Here is a 13,307-nt window from a genome sequence, read left to right as displayed (position 1 = left end):
CTCCTGCTTTTTCAGGCTGTGAAAGTTCATCAAGTTTAAGGTGACCCTATTTTCAAACTTAAAAACAAAACACCAGGATATTTTTGGAACGGAACAGCAACATTCCATAGCAGTTGCGTAAGAGAGGCATTTTTCAATGCTGGCAGTTTCATTAGTGCCAGGATTCTGGCACAGGTGGGAGGCAATCATGCTTCGTGGAACGCAAGAAGTTTTCCCACAGCAAAGCAGTTCAAATCATTTCATTTGTAACAGAGCACTCTAGCTTTTAAGCTGAGCAGAAGAGCAGACTAGCTGGTGCACTTGGGCTTTTATCTCCCAGTGCTGAACATGCATGCCAGGACTTTACTTGCTTTCAGAAATCACAAAGCAAGTTTCTCACCTCGAGATCATATTTCTTTTCTTTTTGGTGTTTTTCCTACACACCAGCTGACTCCCTATGACAATGCACAGAAGAGACTGCTCCTGCTCAGACGTTTATATGTTTATAAAGGTATCTTGAACAGGTAGTGAGAGGGATAGAATAGCAGACATTAGGACAGAAAAGTGGAATATCCATGGTCACAAAGGTTCAGGAACAGAAACAACACACTGGGTCAGACTACACATCACTTTCAATTCCTTGTTTCCACAGCCTTCAACTACAAACAGGTAATTAAGGTTCAATCTTAGACAAGTTCTTTCCAATCATCTGAATTTAGAGATGAACCCAAGCATCAGAAGAAGCCTATAGTTTAAAAGTTTTTGTCTGATCTCATTCTTGCTTCATCAGAATTCTACAGTAAATACTTGGAAATTATGTTTGTTTGGATCCATCTCTGCCCTTTCGGCAGAGGGCAATTACTAAATTTTTAAAATTTTTTCCTCCTTTAACATCCACCCCAAAACTAAAAACGACTGGCTCAAACCAGGACACACTTGCAGATTTGACTACTTGTAAAACTAACTGTCAGCTTGAGAGAGGGGTTGATATTACTGAACACTCACATTTTGTTCTTTTTCTATTAATCAAATGTCTGAAAATGGTAACATCTGTAGTAACCATTAAAAAAACCACCAGCAAACCTTTCAATTACATGCATATATAATTTCAATTATATGCATATAAAGCATTATATGTTTTGTTTTTTTTAATTTGCAGCTTGTAAAAACATGCTTATTACAGCTGATATGTACATGAAGTTTGCTCACAAAATTCCCATAAATTAATGTTCAACCTGCCATATTCAACAGCATGCATGTGCCTATTGAATCTACACAGTAGGATCAGGGCCCAAAACACTGCAAGATTAGCAGCAGGTTTATTGAAAAAAAACACCCAAAGCACAAGATGTGCACACATTTTCTCAAGCCACACTCTGTGTCACCAACTTCAAGGGCCATTCTACCCTGGCTTTCTGTGAGGAGCTCTCATTGAAGTCAGTAGGAGTGCTGCATGTAGTGCTGCTGTCAGACCTGCCTCTGGGCACAAATGTCACCTTGAAATATGCCCTGAAGTTGAACTCTAAGCTCCATGAGACAAATAGACAAGGAATTAATATATGAGCCAAGCATCCCTTGTCTCACTGCAACTGTCTTGTCCCCAGCCTTCTTTCAATAGAAGAGATGACAGCCAGCAATGCTGCCTGCCATTGTGGCATTTGAAAGCATCAAGCACAACCAAATAATTTTCCTACCAACACAAAACTTAGAGACAAAATCCAATAATGAATTACCCAGGAAGAGTCACTGAATCCTGTACAGTACCAAACATTCACTAAGTCTGACTAAACCAGCAAATACTTGTGGCCCTAAACTCTCTACTAGAGCTGAAAGTTTCATTGCTTAAATCATGCAGGATCAGCTTGCATTAGGAAACAACACTGCTTTTCTCATTTTCAAATTCTTTGGACCACTTGACACTGGACTGTTTTAGAGGAACTGATTCTTCCTCAACACAGAGTTTCCAAAGCTTCTGTAATCTCAGCAATATTATTTTCCAACAGTGTTGATGCCTTGGTGAAAATATTTACTGAGTACAGAAATGTAAAACTTACCTAAAGTTTCCATTGATACCAGATAGCCTAGTAAGTTACAACCCCCCCCCACCTACAAACCTTGTCCTGCCATAGTCCTCAGATCATCACAGTGACAGTCAAACTTCTGTTTCTGATTGCACTTTCATTATTTTTCTCTTACTACAGAAAAAAAGAAAGTTCTAAACAATATGAAAATGTACGAAGGCCATTTGGGAACATAACTCCATTTAAAACAGCATATACCGGTTGTTTTAATTTCTAAGATTAAATTTTAACACATGCTTGCAACAGATGAACTGAATAAGCCTGACTTAAGATCTTTTTGTGACTTGGGGCTCAAATAAGCAGCCACACTTTAAGAAAATCAGTTACATATATCCATCCCTCTTTTTCTATGTCCAGTTTGGATTATTTCCCTTGTTAAGAGCGGTGAACTGCATGTGGCAGTCTGACAAATGCCAAGATGAAGACCATTTACATGACAGGTTTGTAAAACAACTGAATCTGTTCAAGTGGTAAACCGGTCTGTGGAGATTCTCTCTACCTTGTGTCCTTAGAAGTTGGTGCAGAGTGTTTTGAAGTGCATCGATGCTCCATTATAACTCAGATATTTTGTCTTTATTCAAGAATACTACTTTAGCATCAGATTAAATTGACTCTGTACGGCACCACATTAACAAAGGATCCTTTGAGTACCAGAGGATTGGAAGATAGGCATAAATAGCTTTATGCTACTTTCATCCCCTTGGCTTTTCAGGGCTACATTAACTTCAGTTAGAACATGATGGTGGTCCCAACTCCAGCCCCCTTGCTGAATAAACCAGGCACATGCTGAAGCAAGACCTCTCAGTGCTCCAGATAACAGGAAGCAGAACAAAAAGGAGATGGTCAAGGTGAAGGGCTGGAAGAGGAAGGTACAAACCTTTTCCTATGCCATCAAACCCAGGCAACATGCATTAATCTAGAAAATACCAAAAGACTGCAGATTCTTTAGCCTACTCAGCTAATCAACTTCTGCTGTTCAGGGCCCTTGGGATTGAACTAGTGATACAAAGGGGACTGACGGATCAAGGATTCTGGCTGGCTGAACCACCTCAGCAGCCACAAAGCTTTGTGTAGTACAAGCCCCAAACAACTATTTCCACACCCACAAGTGAAAAATCAGCACTCAGAAGCTGGCAATGGAGAAAATATACTTGATTAGCATAATTCCCTAATATCAAACCAGACATGATTAACACAATGTATTTGAGTGTTGATAAATGCTAATGCATCCCAAGGTCCCTTCTTTTCCTATTTACTCTGTCCTCTCCTTTGCTAGAGGTCCTCATGGTAAAGCACTTTTCACTCTAACAAAGGCTCTCTTGGACACAGAATCTTTAAATGATTTAAATACTCATCTGGTAAACAATGCAGTATTTTTAACAATAAGGTAAAAATCATGTTACCTTCTGAACTAATCCAAAAGGAAATGTTTAATTATACAAACTGGTTTACTTCTTAGTTGATAATAAGGTGGGCTGGAGGAACTTTGTGCATCTCAACACGATGATTAAAACCAAACTGTTAGTAACTAATCCTATGGAAAAAGAAATGCCTGCAAAAGCCCCCTGCAATAACAATTACATAAAGGTGCTTTTTCCCTAGACTAGATGTGATGAAAACCACAAAAAGCTTTTCCAAAAAATAACACTGTACCTTCAGCATCTGCATAATATTCCTTTACATTCCATGGAAAAAGGGGGGGGGGGGGAAGTCTAACACCTTACAAAAGCAACCAAGAACTATTATTCCCTTTTACCACTGTTACCAAGTGTTCATGGGGAATGTTCAGCTGACGAGTACCCCATCTCATTAGTGGGATGCACCTCCTAAAGGCTCCTGGGATGCCACAGTGTACCATCCTATGAAACAGGGAAGGTGAAGGAGCATGTCCACCACAAATATCAGCCCAACAAATGGAAGACTGTCATTATAAGGAAGAGGGGAAGAAACAAAGTGATCTGCCTATGCATACAACCTCAGCAAAATACTTTGCTTGCAAATTATTAACATTACATGTTACAGTAGTGGCCCTACTGCAACCACTCGATCCCTAACATGGATAGTGTGGTTCACTTCAAGTGAGACAGCATCACAGCTGAGCAGCACAGAGGCTTCTTCCCTCCCTCTATTCCCACGGCATCTAACACTGCCTGCTTCTGCCATCTGTCCATACAAAAAAATTTCATTCTCTGCCCTTCTGCAGGAAACATTTGAGTGATGAAGATCTAACTAGAAACAGGATGTTACAAAAGTTGCAGGAATTTGACAAAACAGTGCAGGTGCACCTGAAGAGAGAGAAGAGCCATTTACCAGTTTCACTACTACAACCATAAAAATCACAAAGACCATCTCTGTAGGAAAAGAGATCAGTTACTACTCTCAGAGTCAGCAGCCTCTATGTAGGCACAAGTTCACTTCTGAAGTAGTTGATTTAAAATCTTTTGCTGTGATGGCAGTGTTGGTAAAAGCTTTAACCATAGTTTTTATTATGCTATTAAGTTTTAGTCATTTGTGGGTTTTGCAGTATATGAATACTATAGATGCCACCTTAATTAAAAGGTCTTGTCATCTTTTGCAATTAAAAAGAGAAAATGTACTCTCCTATGAATAACCAGGAACAAATTGAGCAAGCTGCATTATACACGCTAAGTACACAGCATTTTTGTGCTCCTTCCTGTATCACATACATCCTTGAGCATTCAGTATTTTCCAATAATCCTGTTACAATGTTTCATGTATAACTGACTTGTAGGCACTACTGCCATGGCGTCTCTGACCATTAGTAACAACTAAGTTAAACAAAGTTCTACCTCACAAATACATACAAACTTTACATACACAGAGCACAGAAGAAAAAATGTGCTACATCTCTCAGGATTTCCATGTACAATCACCTCTTAAAAGAGGCATTCTTCTTTGCAGAAGAAAATATCTAATGAATGATAAGACATTCCCAAAATAGTACATAGTACAACGAGCACCACTTAAACACACTTTAATACCCATGCCCCTGTTTAATTGGACAGTATATGCACATAAAGTAGATCAAGAACATAACATTCACAGTCTATACATAGAAAAGTACTTCTACAGCTACCCACAACAAATCCCAGCAGATGGTTACCAGCATGTGTCCACACTTGTCAGCTGCAAACACATTCACCTTCATGAGTCTGGCTCACTCCTTCAATTTTGACTCTAACTCAAGGTCTTTCAAGATAACAAAGTACCAAACGATCAGTAGCCTCAGGGTTCGTGCCCAGAAGAGAACTGCCTTCAGGATCCACTAGTAACTTTTGACCATGAGAAAACTATATCCTACATCCATCTGCTGCTTCTGCCCTTAATACCCCAGGACATTATATTGACAGGACAGCAAGAAAGCCAGGCACATCCCCCTGGGCCAGTTAGACTGAAGCATCTGATTCACCCCATCTCATCAGTCCAACACAGTTGCCAGGCTCTGTGAAAAGTAGAGGGCATGAGAAAGTACTTTGTCTTCACCAATGAGGCCTGAACTCCTGCTTGGACTATTCAATATTGCCACAACATATCACACAGTCATTTAGGCATCTCAGGATTTGCTACAGCCTGCGGTCAGTAAGATTTATGGCAATTTCTGACAGACATTCTTGTAGGTCCAGCTCTTGTGCCTGGGTCATAAAGAAACTGCACATATCCTCACTCAGAAATCATGTACAACTCACATGCGAATGAGGGAGAGCATTATCATTTGTAAAATACACCAATGCCATTGATGTCAACTGAAGCAGAACCTCTTGCCTTGGGCTGTTTTCTAAATCATATGTCTCCATTAGAGAACTTAACCTTTAAAGGTGCTAGGTAAGCTAGGCTCACAGGTATCACCAAAGGGATTTTATCTCAGATGTCTTTTCTATCCGACAGTCCTTAACCAGATATTTGAGTGAAAGTGCAAATCTGATATATGTACAGAAAAAAACACTTTTTTCTCCTTCTGTCTAGCAAAAAAGTAGGGCCTTCTGTGTGGACAGCTGAAATGTACCACAATCCAAACAAGTAACACAGTGGACAAAGAGGTAGTGTGAGACAGCAGTAACTTGGGGGCTGGAAAGCTTACCAGCAGCAGGACAGACAATGCTCTCATCTCTCTGCAAGGGAAACTCCTATCCCCTCCCCCCTGGTGCTTTAACTCTCCCGGGAGTTCCTCACACAGCTGCTCTAGCTTCTGGGAAGATCTTCACAACCTGCATAGAGGATCCTGGTTGCTGCTTTGTCCCTGAAGTGCCCAGTGCTGCCCTACAGAAGGAAACTCCAAAGCTGCTCCTTGAAAGGAGCTTTTCCTCTTACATCCATGCCAGCAGCCACCTTTGGGGCTCAGAGCACTGCAAGCGCTTGTTTTTTGGCTTCTGTGAGCCTGCAGCATCTTCTTTGAAGTGCTGCGGCCTTTGGGGAGCATCCTGGGGCACTTCTGAGCTGCACAGGCAAGCAACAACTGCTGCAGCTTAGACAAGCATATGCTCCAGAGGAAGAGACCCATTGTAGATGAGGAATGAGCAAAGTCGTGGTTGCAGATAAAGCGAAGGGGAAAAGTTTTGGAAGGAACTTTAGAAATACTATGGATACAAGAAGGCTTCAAAGCAAAAAAAGAGCTACCATATTGGCTGTGATAATGTAAACTAAGTGTAAATTTAATAATCCTTCTAACAAGCTATTGATCAATTAGAATAAATACCCCTAGGCATGCCTTCAAGACCCATGATCCCACTTGGACAGGAGCCCAGCAGCCAATGAGCAGCTGGAGCAGTGCTAAGAACATCAGGTCCACTGCGCAGGGGTGGTGGAGCCACATCACACCTAAACATTGAACTAGCAGCACCCTCAGTGCTAATCATATCCCTGGATAGGAGGCTGCTGACATGACTGGCCTTTAGTGTGCAAAATAACAATTAAACATCACTTGTACATTGAAACGACATAAATGCATATAATTAGGCAACTTCTTGTGAAATCCTGTCTTCCCCTCTCTCAAAGTCAATACAGGTGTGTTAGGGCCCAGCCACTCCTCAAGGACCCTTTCACATCTTTAAACTGTGGGCCTGAGAATGAAGGCTATTCCCATACGGGCATTGCTTGGAAGCAGACACAGACTGCTGTCACCAGATCCTTTCCAGTCAAAGTCAGTGCGAGTAGACAGAGTTAGTACAAAGAAGAAAAAACCTGCATGGTGCAGCAAACTGATTAAACAAGAAATACACACCAGCCATTGGTAAAAGAGCCCACCTCTCCTTCAGTACTGATAGAGCAAGAGAGCTTCTCATTTACAGGCTGTGAGCAGCTGCAATCCTCTTACAGGCATTTCAATGCCCTCTGGCAACAGGTATACACACCTGGATACACTATTCTTAAACTACCAGCCACCCATGGACAGGACCAAGGCAGGAAATTTGAAAATAAATTAACAGGCTCATAACTTTGCTTCAAGGTGTGTTGCACACTGGGGAGGCTAAGCTGGCTGCTATGGCAGTCTCTTAGTAGAGCTCCTGTCCATGAAAAGGAAAATAATTCACAGGAAGTGGCCTCAGAGTGGATGAAAGCACAAAGGAGAAAGGCAAAATTATAATTTTGAAAAAGATACACACAAACAACACACTTGGGCAATTCTGGAGAGGTATGTGCTATTTCCCCCCCTTTCATCAACTGAGCTGCAGCATCTGTCTAGTCTGAGCAGCATAAGCATCACTTAGATACTAACTATGCCACCTTCTGTACAATTCTGGGTAAATATACACTGCTACATGATATACAAACAGAAACATATATCGAGTTACAAAAAAACCTGCAGAGTTCCCCCGGGGTTTACTGACCATCAGCACTAACCTGTGCCACTCACTGCTGCTATAAAGCATGAAATATTCTATAACAACCTTTAGTTACAATGCAGGAAGACGGATTCCTGCACCACTTAATATTTTACTGTTGATTAAGTATTCTAAACCACTTTTGTCCTCTCATTTTATCTATGTCAACTGTGTCCAACATTTGGATGCACAACTTCTTCTCTTAATGTGGGATCCACAACCCTTTGTGATCCAGCCACATAAACCAAAAAGGGAAAACAAAACAAAACAAAAAACCCACAACAACAAAAAAACAAACCAGAAGAAAGAAAAAGCAAGCAGGAAAGCATGTGGCTTGAAACCTAGGGGCTGGTGCCCCATGCTGTACCATACATTCTAATTATCAAGCTCAGTTACTGACCCCTGCATACGAGCTTTTCCTTAAAAACATGGCAGGTTCAGTGCCTTCCTTTCTGGAGCACACTGACTGGTTTTGAACTTGAGCTGCTGAGAGATTTTATGAACAGAGCTGCTGTTTTATTTACTCTCAATTAATCATGCTCAACTGTAAACAAAGTGTCTGTTTTAGTTCTGCTGACAATTATCCACTTGCCAACATCTCCCTCAAGTACCTTCAGCATCTGCCAACAGCACAGAGCGGCTACATCAAACTGAACATTTTGTCTCAATAAAAAGATAGACATGTGGCAGGTTTTCATTTGCTTTCTAGCCAATCAGCAGTCAGACTTTATTGTTTCTCACGTAGCCAGACCATTTCCTATGGAATATTTCTTTACAAAGTGGAAGATAAGCCAAATGTTACTTACATGAGTAGGGCACACTCATGGAAGAAACCAGTGGAGAGCCCCAGAGAGCGCCCACACCTCCCCACACAGGCAGAGGTAAGCCTTCACTGCAGCCTGCCTGGTGACTGCCATGGGCTGCTGTTCTGCTGGGGCAGCCCCTGGCCCAGCTTCACCACTCACCTCACCAAAAGCTGCCGGGTAGAACTTCTTCACTTTGTGGTGCTCAGCAAATCCTAATGAAAATGCAAACCTCTTCCCTCCCCAAATAGTTTTAGAAAGAAAATCTTTCCACTCCTTCCTCCATGGCCTGGGCTTTCTTTGCTCCCTTGAGCTCTCTTACTGGTTTGAATTTTGCCATTTTAAGCCTTTAAGGTTTAATTATTCCCATTAGCTCAAAATCCTTACTGAATTTTAACACAAGCACCCTTGTACTTAAAATTGTTAGTTACCAGGTAAACCACAGAGAGCCTGGCACCTTTTTGGGAATGACCAGGTGAAATTGGACACTGTTCTTCTGAGGGGATAAAGGCTCCTCAGCTTGCAGGCAGCCTCCCTGAAAGATGAGGAGGCCCCAGAGTGCTGGGCCTGTGGAGAACATCACCTCACACCACACCAGAAGCACAGAAACAGGATGCTGTGACTCTGGTTATCCCAGGTTTTTAGTGTTATTTGAAACTTAATCCTGCTTCATCACAAAGTAACAGGGAAAGCTAGCTACCTTCAACTGAAAAGTGCACCAGCCTACACCTTTTCTCCACAGAAATTAGTTCTCTTCCCAGAATAAAATACTCGGCGGGAGCAGGGGAAGGCCAGCAGCGGGAAAGGAAGGGAGGCCCAAATGGAGAAGGCAAGGTCAAAGCAGAAAGAGCTCAGAGCAGAGCCGGGCCGGGACATACCGCGCACGGGGAGCAGACTCCAGGCTGCGGCAGCTCCGTGCGGCTTGAGGCGAGGCCGGGAGGGCAGGGCGGGGCGGCACCTCCCGCCCGAGGGAGGGGCGGGCGGCGGGGCGCCGCGCCCTCGCGCCCTGGCACGAGCTAATCCATCTTCCGCGGTGTAATTGATTCTAATGAACCCGGCTCTGCCTCCGCGCTAATGACCGCCCCACGTCACGGCGCGCTCTGGCCGCAGCTCCGCGCCCGCCCTGGCCGGGCCGCCCCTTTAACCTTCTCGTCCCTGCGCAATTAATTGAGATATCTTTTATACTTGATGTGTTGTAAAATTAATGCCTAATTTATGTAATTAGTCAATTAACTATAATTCTAGCATATGGTGCCAAATGCCCAGAAGGTGTTCTTGTTTCCCAGGTACTTATTTTGATGTCATGAAATGCAGCTAATTAATTTTACATGCATATTAATTTCGGATCTATTTAGCGGCTCCCTTTGTGAAGGCAGATTTAATATTTGTCTTTCTAACCTTTTTGGGCAAATTCCGAGCCCGGTGCTGAAATGGAGGTGCCTTTTAAAATACATTTCCATCGGTGTTCCTTTCCTCTGCGGAGCCTCTGCTGACACCGGGTCGATCCCTCCTGTGTCAAGACGTACAAGGGCTGATTATCTATAGCTTCCCGTACATCTGTGACTGTCGCAAGATACGGCTATTGAATTTAAATCCGATTAATATTTAATATTAAACATTTCTGAGGGAATTTTTGTTTGTTTTTTGCAAAGCACAATATCCCACGGACATTTTTTTTTAATAGCTACTCTTAATACAATGCTCCTTGGAAAAATTACGATAATTCAAGTATTGCCTAATTAGAAAATGAGCGTAATCCTGCTCGCTGGCTTCTGATCCTCGCAGTTCTCCCGTTTGTGCTGAGACACTGCGAGCTCCCTGCCCCGGCCCCGCGGAAGCACTGCCCGCTCCTCCCCGGCCAAACACTTCAGGTTACACTTCTGCCTCTTTGGGAAAGAGCTTAGCATTTGATGATGTCCGAACAACAGGAACGAGGAGAGCGTTCCTCTTCTTTCTGCAGATTGTGCAGAGATTTAGGAGTTAATTGCATCGTGGGCTTTCTCGCTCCCCAGATGTTGAGAAAAGATTTACGTAGAAATAAAAGAAAAAGATGAAACCCGTAGCCCACGCTTCAAATTCCTAGCCATGCCCTTTCCCCTTTGCTTGCTGCAGCAGCACTAATTGTCGCACTACCCTTATCTCTGGGGCGCGGGGAGATAACAGAGCACCTGGGCGAGGGGTGCAGGGCACCCTGCCAGCCCCGGGGAACCAGCAAGGCAGGAGCGGGCAGGGCAGGGCAGGTTCGGCCTTTTTAAGACGTCTGCGCGAGTGCTGTGGCGTCATGAAACTTTTATCCCCCTTTCTGGATAAATTAATGAGCAATTTAATTAATAAAATCAGAGAGCAGCGTAAGTGCTATGATAATGAAGTTAAATGAGCGCGCAGTAAAATATTCACTAATCCAGCACATTGGCAAATGCCCCCTTAATTCTGCTTAGCACTAAAAGGGTTTTGAGCACCATAATGAGATTCCTCTGTCTGCTAATTAATTGACACCCTCCTGAATATTCATATGTGCTAGCACCAGTACGTTCCTAATTGCACCGTGGAATGGATCTCAGAGGAAAGTAAATCGCCATAGACTTAATTAAAATAATGTATGCCAGATCCAGCTCGCTGAAGATGAGACATTTGCCATCAAGAGGTGTAAGAAAGTGGCACCTGGTTTGTAGCGAAAAATGAGGAGAAAATCTTTATCCCTCCCAAGGTGAAGTCAGCAGGGTCTGAGAAGTACCAAGCTTTCCAGCCTGAAGATCAGAAAGTGAAATGGAGCTTTGCCTTCAACCGCCGATGTCCGTGCGCGACCCGGGAGGGCGGCGCGGATCCTGCTCGCCCGCGGCGCTTCCGCGCACGGCTCCGCCGAGCTCCGCAGCTCCAGGCGCGGGGAGCGGGCTTAAGCGGGCTTCACAGGGCGAGGAGGAAGAAATCTGGTCAGGGATGCCCTCTATAGAGGCGTTCGGGGAAAACCGTTTGTCTGCGACGAGGGAGGGGAGGAGGGGGAGACAGGGAAGGAGGGAGGGAGCCGCCACATTTGTAAACTTTTCCTTGAGGGGAATCCGGTGCCTTTGAAGCTCAGTCTCTGAATGGATTGTTCTTTGCACCTCCAGACTAATACTGTGAGCTAATATTGTACATTTAAATCGTTCTGCTGTTAAAAGCGAGGCAAGTGGCGCTGAGAAATGAGAACCTGCCGCTGCCTGGCCTCGGCCTTCTCCTCCCGCGCCAGGGGAGCGGGCGGTGGCTGCCCCCGCCGCGCCCCGGGGTGCGCTGCACCGCACAGGCTGCGCCCCAGCCCGCGCAGCCCCCGCTCTCACTGAAAGCAGACGTAAAGCGCTTTGCTAGGTCTCTTCCTTTCCCTACCAGCTCAGGAAAGGAAAAGGAAAATTGGTTTCTTGGAAAAGACAGCTTTTAAAAAAATCACCACAGGTTAGAAACTAAAAAGAGTTTATTTGAAGACATACAAATGCATATTTATTATACACATGTAGGCATTAACAATGTAAATTACACCGCCAGCACTTGCTGGTTGTTTATTCATTAGATCTTTAGAAAATCTACATTGCCTGCAGATAGCGGGATGATAATGTGAAATACACAAACAGTTTACCCAGGCAGCTCCGCGCAGCTCTGCGCGGCCCCGCGCGGAGCTGCCAACAAGTCGGCAGGGCCGGGCTCCTGCAGAGAGCAGCGGGGCGGGCGGGCCGGGCGCGGGGCCGGCCCCTGCTCCCTCCGCTACCCGGGCGCTTCGGAAAGGTGGGACTGAAAACTGAAAACGGTCGTACCGACGGGAACTGCAGTGACACTAAACACAGGGCAAGGGGCGTACAGGTCGTGGTCCAAGAAACAGCAACCTTAGATGGAAACACTTCCTGGTAGAAGAAGTATAAGGGGGATCTCCCCTGAACGACAGAGCAAACACCTCGCTCTCGGGGCTCAAAAAACTCTCCGTTCGCATTTTATTACCAGGTAAAAATCTTTCCTCGCCAAAGGAAAAAAAAAATTCTCTAGCAAATCCTTTCCTGTGTTGCTGATTGAATGATGCATGCCTACAGTATCTCTCGATAATAAAGACAAAGATAAAATACAATGGAACAAATCATTGCAAGGAAACCTTTTTCTAAAGTTAGATCCAAAGACCCTATTCCAGAAATTAAATATTAAAGAAGGTTAATACGGTTTTTGCTTCAGAGCTGAGGGTTGATGGGAAAACGGGAGCATTGCTCTCGTGCTGAGGGCAGCAGCCCAGGAGCTGAGGCAAGGCAGAGGACGTCAACAAATATAAGGAAGATCTGGAAGCCACTATCCCTGGACAACGCAGCGAGAGCTTCGCCTCTAAGTGCCAAGCTACCTTGTGGCCCTCCAGCCCTGTCCTCCCTTTCCCCTCCCCTGCACGGCCGCCGAGGGTGCGGCGAGCTGCGGAGCGCTCCTCCGCGGGGAGCGCAGCCCCGCGCCGCTCCGGCCCCCGCGGCACGGGGAGGGGGCGGGCAGCGCGTCTGCTTTTCTGGAGATGCGGTGCGGCCGAGCAAGGCACTGCCACCACCCCGTGGAACGGGACGGGGCTTGTGTGCCAGCGCCGGGGGCTCTGGCGGGCGGTGCGGGGCTAT

The sequence above is a fragment of the Apus apus genome, chromosome 10 (assembly GCF_020740795.1).
Source record: "Apus apus isolate bApuApu2 chromosome 10, bApuApu2.pri.cur, whole genome shotgun sequence".
In the NCBI taxonomy this organism is placed as follows: Eukaryota; Metazoa; Chordata; class Aves; order Apodiformes; family Apodidae; genus Apus; species Apus apus.
This window is presented reverse-complemented; position numbering follows the sequence as displayed.